This window comes from Passer montanus, unplaced genomic scaffold, assembly GCF_014805655.1.
Source record: "Passer montanus isolate IOZ18808 unplaced genomic scaffold, ASM1480565v1 scaffold76, whole genome shotgun sequence".
In the NCBI taxonomy this organism is placed as follows: Eukaryota; Metazoa; Chordata; class Aves; order Passeriformes; family Passeridae; genus Passer; species Passer montanus.
The window spans coordinates 546,955-560,092 of record NW_024372813.1 but is presented as its reverse complement, the minus strand read 5'-3'; positions in this window follow the sequence as shown (position 1 = coordinate 560,092).

Genomic DNA, 13,138 nt, shown 5'->3' with positions numbered 1-13,138 from the left:
GACAAAAACCTTCCAATTTTTTTAATCTGGCTTTCATCCTGACCCTGAGAATCTGTTGCTTTCCCTGTCCATGTGAGTTACCTCATGAATTTCCATCAATTTGTAGCTGCTTGAACACAAATCCTTCCAGGTTTGGTGGTGGCTGAAGTTGTTTTGATTAAGGTTGGTAGGAGTTCAGCAGAACTTCAGGTCAGTCAGTTCAGATTTAGTTTTATGTTAGGATGAAACCCTCTCAGCTTTGGTATTTTCCAGGCTGGGAGAAAAGCATTCAGCTTTGGTGCCTTATTTTAGTGGAATAGGATCACAAAGGAAAGCATTTTTGGGAGGTCAGTTTATGGTTGTTTGGTTGGTTTGGGGTTTTTTCCCCCAAATATATGTGTTTTCTGGGAAGAGCTTATATATATATATTTTTTTTTTAATGAAGGCAAAAATCTGTCATAGAAAAGAAAGTGGGGGTTTTTTTTGTGTGGTTTGTTTGTTTGTTTTAATTTTTTTTTAACCAGCAGAAGTCTGTGTAATAAGAAACCCATTTTTCACTTAAAAGCAATGTCAAGGAAGTGAGATTGTTGTCAAACCATTGTGGATCATGGCTGGTCCTGGCTGAGCTGATCACATTACACAAGTTATTTCCGTGCATAATATTGCCATTCAAAAGGACTTTGAATGGAAGGAACACAGCAGAGAATGGAGGAGCCATTAACCATGACACGGAATATCACACCTCCCATCACCATAATTCACTAATTTTTGGAAATTTAGTGGGCTGGAGTCTTGTTCTGTGTGGTCAGAAGAGCTGCTTTAGTAAGAACCATGATCATCAGTTTATTTTCCAAAGTGTGCTTGGTCTAAGAGGATATCAATTTGTAAAATCAGAAAGTGAGAGTGCCTCACATGTATGAATTTAGTCTAGAAACTTCACAGTTATCAACATGATATTTTCTTTTCATAACAACTTACAAATTAAGAAATAAAATTTTAAAAATATTGAGAAATGCTAACAAAAAATAAATTAAATAGCACATTTCAAAATCCTCAGAACATTTGACTGGCAAATTGCATATTGTTCAGATTATTGATGTGGGAATATTTACAAATGCCAGTGTTTCCATCTCATTAGGGAAGAAATTGTTGAAATAGACTGAAAAATGAGAGTAATGCCATTCCCCTCTTGAAAACCTTGACCTAAAGCTTCTCTGATTGTCTGATAAAGAGCAGCCCTTCAGGTGTGGGGACAGTTCTCCCAAAGAAAGCCACTGCAGTGCACCTGGACCTTCACAAGAGCTTTGCCTTGCTCGCACAGATGTGGGGCTGTGATTCCAGGTGGAGGCAAATCTGACAGATGGCAGCTGAAATTGTCGTGGCACCATGGAATGGTTTGGGTTGGAGGTGACCTTAAAGATCCCCCTGGTGATCCTTCCGCCAGGAGGACGTGGTGCCTTCCCGGGGAAAGCCCAGCCCTGGGCTCAGTCCCTGTCCCCAAATGCCAGCCTTGGCTCTGTCCTGATGCCACCCTCACCCAGACCCCCCAAGGCTGGCTCAGTGTCCCCCAGTGTGAATATTTCTTTTCCTGGTGTTCTCATAAGTGATTGCTTGTGGCATCTCCCATCCTTATCTCGGCTGGAGCAGCCCCCTCATGAATATTCTGCCCATATGGAGGACTTTGCTCTATCATTGCCCATTAACAGGGGGGATAATCACTCATCCAGTTATCGGGAAGTCAGGGGAGGCCTTTCCTTGAGCCCTCAGTGCTGAGAATCATGGGACACCAAGGGAGGTTAAATGTGCCTGACATTGTCACCATCACTTTTTTTTTTCCCCTGTGTAATTGCTGTGTTATAATAAAGTTGATCTCAGATAAAGAAACAGGGGTATTAAAGTCTATTTGGGCTGAAAGACCACATTAGTGACTCTTTTACCTTTTTTTAGTAAAATGCATTTTGGGGCTGATTACATACAAATGAACATTCTGTCACCAAAGCTCTAGGAGGACTCCACTGTACACAGAAATGATATTTTATTACGAAGTTGCTCTGAGGAGAAGATGCTCCAGTGTTAAAAGGGAGGGGAAGGTGTCGGGATGCATCATTCCTAACAGCAGCAACACTGAGTTTCAGGTTCAGCATGAAAAGTCTTCACCTGCAGAGAATTTAAAGTGTTAAATAAGATTAATGAGCTCTACCTGCCTTTTCTCAGCTGCTGCATCACAATTTAGGCAAGCTTTGAAAAGCCAATGCACTAAGTGCATTCTTGCACATTAATAGAACTCAGTATTTTTGCAGAAGTGGCTCACCCTGTGCAATTGCAATAAATGTAACTCCAAAGTGGCTCAGCTGCTCTTCTCCTGGCTGTTCTGGATCAGCACTGCAGCAGAGCCAGTGAAACCAGCTGGCTGCTTCACTCGGGTTTTAGCACTAAATCAAGTTTTCTTTCAATTCCATTCTCAAAAAAAACCCCCCAAAACCCAAAAAACCAAACAAAAACCCACAAAAGCAACAACAGCAACAACCCCCAACAAACAAATAAACAAAAAAAAACCCCACAAAGAAACAAATAAACCAAAATAACCAACAACAAAAAAAAACAATCAAACAAAAAAAAACACCAAACCCCAACAAACAAATAAACAAAAAAAAACCCCAACCAAACAAAAAAAACACCAAAAAAATCAAAATCTCCTCAATAATATTCAGTTGCACAAACATCATTATTGCTGTAGCTTTCCCTGCCGGGAATTTGGGAAAGGGCCATCCAAAAAATGAGACACGAACTGTTTCTGACACAAGGCTGTATCCTGTAGCTAAAATGGGAAATACTTCTTGCTCTGGAACCTGCAGTTTTCAGTTGTTCACTCTGAGGCATTTCCAAGTTATCCTGTTTTGTATCTGCCTGAAAAGTTGCAGTCTCATACCAGTATTTCAATTTTATTTTCCTGCAAGTGATTATTTGGGCAGAAACTCATGTTTTGATATCCAAAATTTGCTCTCACTGTGCAATATTTCCCTATTTTGCAGGCTTTAAGAAACTGCCACAGGATTTGATTTCTTATTTGTCTCTTACAACTAACATTTTTCAGTTCATTTCAGGAAATAATAAGCTGCTGATTTATTGAGTCACCTGATGCAGCTGTCCACTGCTCAGTGTTGCTGTCTTTAAGAGCATTTTGCAGGGCACAGAGGTGACACCTAATTACTGATACACAGCTCCTGCCAGCAGCAATTTTCAGCGTGTGAAATCTGTTCATAATTGAGGGAGAGAAATATGTGAGGTATTGTTGAAGTCATACTTGAGTAGGAAAGCTTTCAGGAGGAGCAGAGTGAAAAAAAGGGATATAATTCCTGGAAAATATGATATTCTGTCTTAAGGATCAGTGGGAACTCAGGCGCCATGGTATCAGAAACAACACTGAATTTAAAGTCTGAGAAAATGGCAGAGTGAGGGCAATGAGAAAAGACAGAGACAGCCTGAAGGTGCCCAGGTTGACTTCTGGGTCCTTTCGAAACCTAAATATTCTGTGATTCTGTGATTTTATAACTGCTTAACATGGGACAAGATCCATACTAATTGACCCCACCTCTAGATGTAAAGAGGCCTCATCTGAGCGAGATAATGTTATTTATATGTTATCTTCATCTGCAGAAAAAAAAAATGGAAATATCAATTGGGTAACTATGAAGTGGTTAAGACTGCAGACTGGAAAAACAAATACACTGCACCACCCTATTCCATTTAAATGCCTTTATTTATAAAAATATCATCAATATATACAAATATATTCTATATTAATATTATGTAACAGATGTTATGTTATATATTATGTTATATTATATTATATTATATTATATTATATTATATTATATTATATTATATTATATTATATTATATTATATTATGTCATGTCATGTCATGTCATGTCATGTCATATCATTTTTCCAACCAATACCTCTGTAATTACAGCCAAAAAATCCAGATGCTTATTATATTATATTATATTATATTATATTATATTATATTATATTATATTATATTATATTATATTATATTATATTATATTATATTATATTATATTATATTATATTATGTCATGTCATATCAATCATTTTTCCAACCAATACCTCTGTAATAACAGCCAAAAAATCCAGATGCACACTTGGCTCTATATGTCTTACAAGACCTCCACCACAGCACTTCCACCACCCAAGTGACACCAGGAGCTGCACTCATTTCCTTTCAGATGGCCGATTTATTGCATTTTGTCCTTTTTTCATTCAGTGTTCATGACTAAACTACATCTCCCATGGAGCAGTGCAGGCTCCTCCCTGCCTTCCCAGGGGTGCGGGACAGCAGGCACTGCCGGGACTTCTTCTTTTGTCAGTGTTTGGGATCTGTCCCACAGACTCTTTTTGGGGTTGAAAATGCATTTTTCAAATTCCCCTCCCTTCTATGGATTTTCTGTAGAATATCTGAGGCAGCTGCACATGGACATCTGTTAAATTAGAGCTGGGCAAGGAAATAAAATTACATGTGGCTAATTAACTGTGCCTTAAGTGTTAATGCTGAGACTGTTGGGGTGTTTTGTAGGAAGACGGACTGGGAAACATCATGAAAAAATGGATAGAAGGCCTTTTGTGTGAATTATAGTCAAATATGAACTCTCCTTCCCTGTGAATTATAGTCAAATATGTTCTTGCCACACATTGGAAACTCAACAAAGTCAAGGAAAAATTCTATCTTAAGACAGTCCCACATATTTGGGCAGCTGGAAAAGCTTAGAAATCCTCATTCCTGTGGTTTTATACCTCGTAATAATCTCTGGAAAACAAGAAAAGGAAATAAAGGCATTGGTAATGTAATGGTTTCTTGAGAACCCCTTTAATTATTTCCATGAGCCCTTTCTGCAGCACCAAGCCCTGTGCTGCTGAAGTAGATTTTAGTGTTCCTTGGAGCATTTATGTAAATAATCCCAGTCAGGGGTGGGGTTTTGGTTTTTATTCCTTTTGTACTTATGATGGGCTCCTTTTGTCTCTGACTTAGTGTTCCTTGGAGCATTTATGTAAATAATCCCAGTCAGGGGTGGGGTTTTGGTTTTGCTTTGGTTTTTCTTCCTTTTGTACTTCTGATGGGCACCTTTTGTCTCTGATTTTTCAACCTGCAAGCTGAGGAATACATCCAGCATTGTGCTGCTCTTCATGCCTCAGCACACACTTTCACCCTCTGGAGCTGGCATTAACTTTGGGGACAGTTCCACTTTTTAAAGCCAAAAGTCAGTGGGACTGTACTCATAAGTATTCCATGGAAGCAAGACAATCTGATGGAGTGGCCTTCAAATTCTACTTTTGAAATGCTGAAAGTTAAGAAATATAATTAAACGGCAAGTGCATTAACATTTATATAAAAAATAAACCAAATGCTTATCCCGATTCACCAAACAAATTACAGTTTGAACATTATTAAAAAAAAAAAAAAATCCCAGCTACTTATCAACAGCACCATTTGAAATTATTGCCAGTACTACAACTCTAAATGCATAAGATGCCTTAAATACAAACCCTGAACATTTACATACTGATTCCATGAGCAAAGCAAAAGGTATTTGCCAGTAACAGTACAGGACTCAGCATTTTTATTGTCTGAGTAATCCTGGTTCGCTCTGATATGAAAATTCAATTATTTTAGAACTGGTCGTCTCATTAAATTTTGACAAGGAGCACAAGCTCAGTACCAGCTCCAGCTCTAAGAGGCTGTGGGAGCCTGACAGCTCCACGGTGAATTTGAAAATGTAGTATTTTTACAGGACAAGATTATCTGACAATTTTATATTAAAAAAGAAAAAAATTAATCAAATACATTGTAATATCCAACACTGCTAACTTGGCCTTTTTGTAGATATTTTTTATGAAAATTTATTGTAAAAAAAAAAAAGGAGTCCACTGTTTATTGCATCTTTTCCCCCAAGCCCACCTCCATCTCTTATGCTAGGAAGAAAAAGTGTATTTATGTGAGCAGCAAGTATTTAGCCACTCATTGTTGGCACTTTTTCCTTTCCTTAATGGAAATGGGTGTTTGCAACCATTTCTATAAATATTATTTCCAACAGAGGCAAACCTTTTATTTCACCCCCATATCTGCCATCAGTGCTATCAAGGGTTGTTCAGACAAAGGGGTTTTTTTGTCAGAAAATGTCGTTTCATTGAAATGAAAACTTTTTGACAGGATCAGAGCACTTTGGAAAGACTTTCAGTGGCAAAGGCTTCTCAGGTTTAAGGTGACTTTCATGAGCACCAGACTGTTGGAATATTTTGATTTGAGCCTCTGGTAGCACTGCCCTTCCACCCCCTGCACCATCACAACCTGCCCACGAAGCTGGTGCTGGTGGTGTCATGAATTTCCTTTATCCCACGCTGCTGAGGGTGTGAAACACTTCATAATCCACATAAATTAGACAGCTGTGGCTGGACAATGTGGAAAGAGCCCAGCTGAGGCTGAGACTGGGAGAGTACAAAGAGCTCTGTGGTCTCTTGCCATGCTTGGATCATTCTCTTGAGCTGTAGCAGACACAGGTGTGTTTTGGATCCTGTGGAAACAATATTGAATTAATTTGCAACATACAACATCTCCAATAAAATTTAGGACAGCATGCCATCTCTTAAACTGCTTGGCCCTTATAGCAAAAAAGGTGGAACAGAGCAAGAGAACAAAGGCTTGGATTGGATCTTCTGTACCATAGGTAAAAACTTTTGCCATAGGATTCACAGCTCTGGGATTGGGGGGTGGAGCTAAAAAATGAGGTTTGTTCCACCCCAAACCAGAATGCAATCCTGGAAACACTTTGTGGATCACAGAACACTATTCCCTGTTCAGCTCTCACCAATCCTTGTATCACAGAGCTCTGGGCATTTCCAAGTAACTTATTGCAGCTGTGGAGCAGAGAGTGTACAAAGTGTAATTTGCTTCCAATTTGAAAAGCCACTGCAAGCAAACATTGATTTATTAAGCTTCTTCATGACTGTTGCTCAAATATTACTTGGAGGCACTCATTGAATTTTCAGACTGATATTTCATCAAGCAAATAAATTTCTTACATTTATTTCTAACACTTTTTTCTTGCTGCTATAAAAGAACTAAGTAAATCAGAAAGTCTGTATACTTATCACTGCCATATCCTTATTACTGCAAATTTAAGATAATTATATTAAGGAAAGAAATCATTAGATAGTAACAACAATTAGACTCAATTATCTTAAAGGTCTTTTCCAACCTAAACATTTCTGTGATTCTATTGCAAAGTCAACATAAATATTCCTTTTAAGGTCTGCTCCAGAGTGAATGTTCAAAGCCTAAATGTCACATGTGGGCCAGCAAAAGAGGATTTCTGTTAAACATGTAAATATCAGTGACAGAGGCTCTCTCCCTGTGACAAACTCTAGAGGGAAGTTATTCAAGGGGACCTTGTGTGGCAAATAAGAGACATCCTGGACTACCCCAAGTACTGCTCAGGCCCAGGGACATTTGAAATGCACACTTCCTAGGGAAAAAAAAAAAAAAAAAGCAGTCTGAATTTTTTTCTCCATATTTTAATTAACTTTTGTGAAGGTCACACATATCTCTATCTCTGCAATGCACAGTGTGTCAGTCATTTCAAAAATCTGGATATTTAGCATTATCTTGCCATTATAGTCCAACTTTTTTTTTTAATCCAAAATTCCACTTTAGTGATCAAATTAAAGAGATGACAAGCTCCCTATCCTTACAAGCTAAGCATTTTATGTTTTATACTCAGATATACTCTGTGTGATATAAGATGAGACTTCATAATGGGATTCAGTGCAGTTGAGTGCTAAATTATAGCAGGCTTATATCACAGAACATTACAACAATGAGAGGAGAATTCATATCGTGGCTTTAGGAAGAGAGGAAAATTCAGACTTTGCAATTAAAGTAGTAACCTAAAACTTTAAAATAATTTAAACAGTTTCTGAATACATGTAATGTTCTGTACTTATCTGGAAGCAGGATTGGCAGCTGTTTGAAAGGACCCAAGTGAATGTGGACAAGGTGTATGTTATGTCCTCAGAACACAGATCTGTCATTTTCTGCATTGTTCAGGGATACATTGGTATTGAATATCTCTTTCCCACAAATTCACAGGCTCCATGCAAGGCTGCAGAGAAAACCAGTGTAATGTTATCGTTAAATTGATGTTGCATACAACTTTATGATGGTCCTGACAACTGCAGTTTGTGAATTTGCCAAGGGCAGCCTAATAAGTGATTTTCAGAGATGAACACTGAGCTGTGTGGTAAAATAATCCTCTCCTTCAGAAGGACAGAACTGCAATTTTCTTGTAGACATAATTTAGAGAATTATTACTGACAATTTTAGAATTCCACTGGGTGAAACACTGGGGGCTTGAGAAGAGAATTTCTCATCCTTTTAAGAAGAGGCAAATTTTAAACAGACAGTGTGTCTATAGCATCTGTGTAATAACACAGGAGGAACCTGACCCAGAAAACCAGTGGTGGAATCCTTCCCTTATTTAAATCTTCTGCCTGTTTGAAAGCTGAGGTGCTCTGTGATTCACAGCTTTGGATAAGATGCAAAAAGAGCTCAGGTTCACATTCTGATTTCTTCTCACGTAGCTTTGGAGTACAGTCAATAATGTGTTTAGAGACAGGTTTTTCCTACGAGTACTGCTGCATAAAAAAGATCTTGCACAGCTATTTAGGAGATTTCCTGCCCTGATGAAACCCAGAAGTTGATGTAATTGTTTAGATTGCAAATCATAGTGAAAATTATTCAGTCTAAGTCAAGAAGGAAGAAAGATATAAAAAGGTATAGCAAATTACACTGATATTGATGTTTAGATTTCTTGTGGAAAGTTGTTTTATAATCACATAGGAACAAGAGAAAAGGGAATAGTGTTCAATATAGATGTCATGTCTTCAGCTGGTTTAGACCCAGTCCTCTGGCACATGAAAATGTTCACCAACATCAGTGAACTGACTGAAAATCAATGCAAATAATTTCAATGAAAGAGCTGGAGCTGTTGTTGTGAGAGTTAGGCTCAAAGGCCACTTCAAAGCAAAATGCCCTGTGCTTGATTGATTTCTTCCTGATAGCAATGGAGGCATCAAACTTGTTTCTCTTTTAGCTTGGAAAATATATTTCACAATGGGCTGGACAATTCACAGGGTTTGACCCTGGTGAGAGTCAGCTTTACAAATATGAGTGCAGCTCCACCTGTTCTGTGTAAATCCCAGCATCCAAGGACATGGATGAGCTGCTGTGAGACCCCTCCAGCTGCAGCCATGGAAGGACCAGGAGTTTTCCTTCCAGCTCTCCTGGCTGGAGTGGTTTGACCACTTCTGTTCACAGCTTCTGCTCCCAAGGTCAGAGAAAATCTGGTTTGTGGTGATGCCTTGTGGACCAAAGTGGCTTCAGTTCAATTTCCATTCTGCTGTCTGAGGGTGACTTCTGGCCAAAGGCAGGATTGGCAAGGACAATTAAAATGGGCTCCTAGGACTGTCCTAGAGGGCCTCTGAACATGGAAGTGGAAATGGAAATGGAGATGGAAATGAAAGTTGAAATGGAAGCGGAAATGGAAGTGGAAACGGTACTGGAAGTGAAATGGAAATTGAAGTTAAAATGGAGATGGAAGTGGAAATGGAAATGGAGATGGAAATGAAAGTTGAAATGGAAGCAGAAATGGAAGTGGAAATGGAAGTGGAAATGGAAATGAAAATGACAATGGAAATTGAAGTGAAAATGGAGATGGAAGTGGAAATGGAAGTGGAAGTGGAAATGGAAATGAAAATGGAAATTGAAGTTAAAATGGAGATGGAAGTGGAAATGGAAGTGGAAGTGGTAATGGAAATGGAAATGGAAATGGAAATGGAAATGAAATGGAAGATTGTGCTTTGCAGCAGTGCAAGGGATCCTCAGCAGGTTTCAGTCCTTGCCTGTAGGGGAAATGTTTTTAGGGGGACACAGGTAACAGCCATTTAGGAGGATGTAATCAAGGCCACCCTTCCCTGCCCAGAATTCCTTCCTGGCACTCTGCTTGGAGTCATCTGCTGATCAGTCTTGCATTCATCACACCGGTGCAAATCTGGTTTTGGCAAAAATGAGTGTGCTCAGTGCCAAGCTTTGGACACTCCTGGACTCCAGATATTGTCTGGGAGAGCAGCACACACAGAGCACAGACAAACCAAGCAATGTCCTTGCTTCAAGGTAGGCTGAAGAATGCAGGTGATGTCTAAATTCGAGTCACATATCTAACAGGACTGGAAATAAGGGGAAAATGCTCTATGAAATGCAGTTACATTCCACGTTCTGAACTCCAGAGCAGAATAACTAGGGTTAACAAACAAACAAAAATCCTCCCATGCTAAATTGCTCTACCAACATTCATCATAAACTGCTTGGTCCAACTTGAAATAACCTGTTCTCCTGTAAAAGAAATTAAAAATTAAAAAATTAGAGAGAGCAATGCTGAATTTATGCTGCATGGGTGAAGCAGCATACAATGAAAACCAAGGCAGAGCTGGAGAAATAACACAGTTCTGAGTAAGGGTAAAGTAGAAAGCTTTGCTGCCTTATCTAAATTATCAGAAATAAAATTGTTTGAACTCGTCCTTTGCTGGTATTACTGTGGTCTACACAAGGTGCTTCAGGTGTGCCAGTGGAAAAAATGAGATATGTTTGTGCTGATGCAGTTTTTCAGAGTTGGACAAAGTGGGATTCTCCTCTGGTGGCGCTGAAATCTTAGGCAAAACAAACCAAATACAAGCAGTTGTTAAAATAAACCATTATCTGCCATGTGCAAGATCTCTGAAATGTTAGGAACTCCTTCAAAGACTGGATACAGTGCTCTGAATCTTTTTATTGAGGAAATCAGGAGTTCAGACACTGTAAAAAGAACTATAAATAGTGGATTTCTCACAGTTTAAAAAAGTATTTCACAGGAATCCTTTTTCTGATATCAGGACTGAAATGTGTGATCTCCTCAGCCTGGGCAGGTGGGTCTGACAATTAAGGGGAGGATCTTTCAATGATTTTGCAAAGTCCTCAATTTACATTAGTCAGTATGTGAACCACAAAAACATTTGTCTCTCTCAGTGCCAGAGCTAGACTTAAATAGATGGGATTAAAAAATTATGGTTTATATTTTATTCTCCCTTTAAAACCAGCAGAATTTCAGCACAGTAAAGATCAGTTAATTATGCATTCAGGGCAAAAAATGAAAATCACATATTTATTGTCCATTTTTAATGCTTTTTTTTCCCTTTCTGAACCCAGACTCCAGGCCAGCCTCCTATCCAAGTTTTCCTTCATGCCTTATTGTCTATTCTGTTCAGCTATTTAAAAAATGTTGAATATCAACAATGGCTTTCACTAGTGTATTGTCAACTTTTGTATGAAGCAATCTTGGTTGAATGAGAAGATCCCAGAGCTTATAGTTCTATCTACTGTGCTGCACTGCCTTTCTGCTTGAATGTGTGTGACTGATAACAGGACAAAATTCTACCTTCGTTATTACATTTCAGCTACATAATTCATTTGCCAAAATCTTTTAGGAAATATCTTTATAACACATTGCACAAGACATCAGGTAAGTGCTTGTAACGTAAAAATAAGTACAGATCCAGCAACTGCCTTGTCAAATTTTGTTTGTTAATTGTAGATCTGCTTCTGCCATGTTGTTTTTCAGGATTTTGTGGGGAGCTGTGTGCTGTGGCACATCTCTAGCAGAACACCTTTGCTCACACAAAGGAATTTGTACTGGATCTGCACTGCTGTTAAAGTCTGAAGGCAATATTTAGAAATAGCTTGTGTGGGGGGAAATGTTGCAAACGTGTGCACAGCTTATGGGTTTTTCAAATAACAGATTTTGCCATTGTTATTGTCAATGTTCAAGCTTGTTTCTGTCTAGAATTTGGGGTACTAACACTGCTTAAAGCTTTTTTATTTTTTAAACTGGTTCTCAGCCTTCACAGTCTGACATATTTTTATTTTGCATAGAATATAATTGTAATTTAACTTCCATAAATCAGTCACCGATGTGTCTTTGAATGGGAGCTGATTTGCTGGACACTTCAGGAAATCCAAGGATTCCCCAGCAGTGCTCAGTTTATTCATTCATTTCAGTTAACAGGTGGCTGGACAGGTAAAACACAGGCAGCTGTTTTCCTTTCCTTCTCCACCTCTTTTGCTGACAGCTAATGTAATTTTGGAAGGAATTAATTTGAGGGGTCGTTTTTCCAAATTATTTGATTGCTGCAGTGACATAAAGGGATCCTGCTGTACAGGACTTGATCCTGTTAAGTAAATGAAGCAAAATTTCCTTTGCAGTTTGTGTTTTGCTTAGGTTAGAACAGCATGATCCAGCTCATCATCTTGTATATTAAAAATTAATTAATGCCTTCACCGTGTATCATATTTAATAGCATTTACTTAGATCTTTTCGGTTTTTACACTGAAGAAAAGCAAAAGACAAATTCCCAAAGACAACAGATACCAGTGTGGGCTCCACCAGTTCTGGCTCTGACTGGTCATGACCAAATTGCTGCTCCTGAATTGGAGTTACACCTTTAAAGCCCTCGAATTTCTGCCTGCAGGGGCTGTGTGCTGCAGCAGGGCTGGAGTTACACCCGAGCCACCGCAAACCTGGCAGGGAGATCCTGCTGGAATCTGCAGGCACTGAGCAGGGTCCTGTTTGACACCCTGTTATCAGTTTCCCATTAATTCATCTCTTGTCCCTTTGTCCCAAACCCCCCACCCCTTTCAGGGCTGGCTCTGCTTTGTCTGTGCCCTGTCTGCAGGCAGACAATGACCCTCCAGTACCTTGCATTCTGTGTTTGGGTGCCTCACCAAAAAAAGCAGCAGCAGATGTATCAATTGCTCCTTTTTTAGGGATATTTACTCAATTATATCCTTGTCAAACGCGTGGAAGGCTTCTGTGTTTTGAAAAGTGCATAGAAAACAGCTTAAAAGGCAATTTATTTCAGTGGAAATTCAAACTTCAGGGGAAAAATGCCATTCTTATACAGGTACTCTGCCACGAGCAGTGGCAACAGATTATTTGGGGACAGCACATTAATAATAAAGGTTTGCTTGCTTAATTGCTCATTGATACCTCATA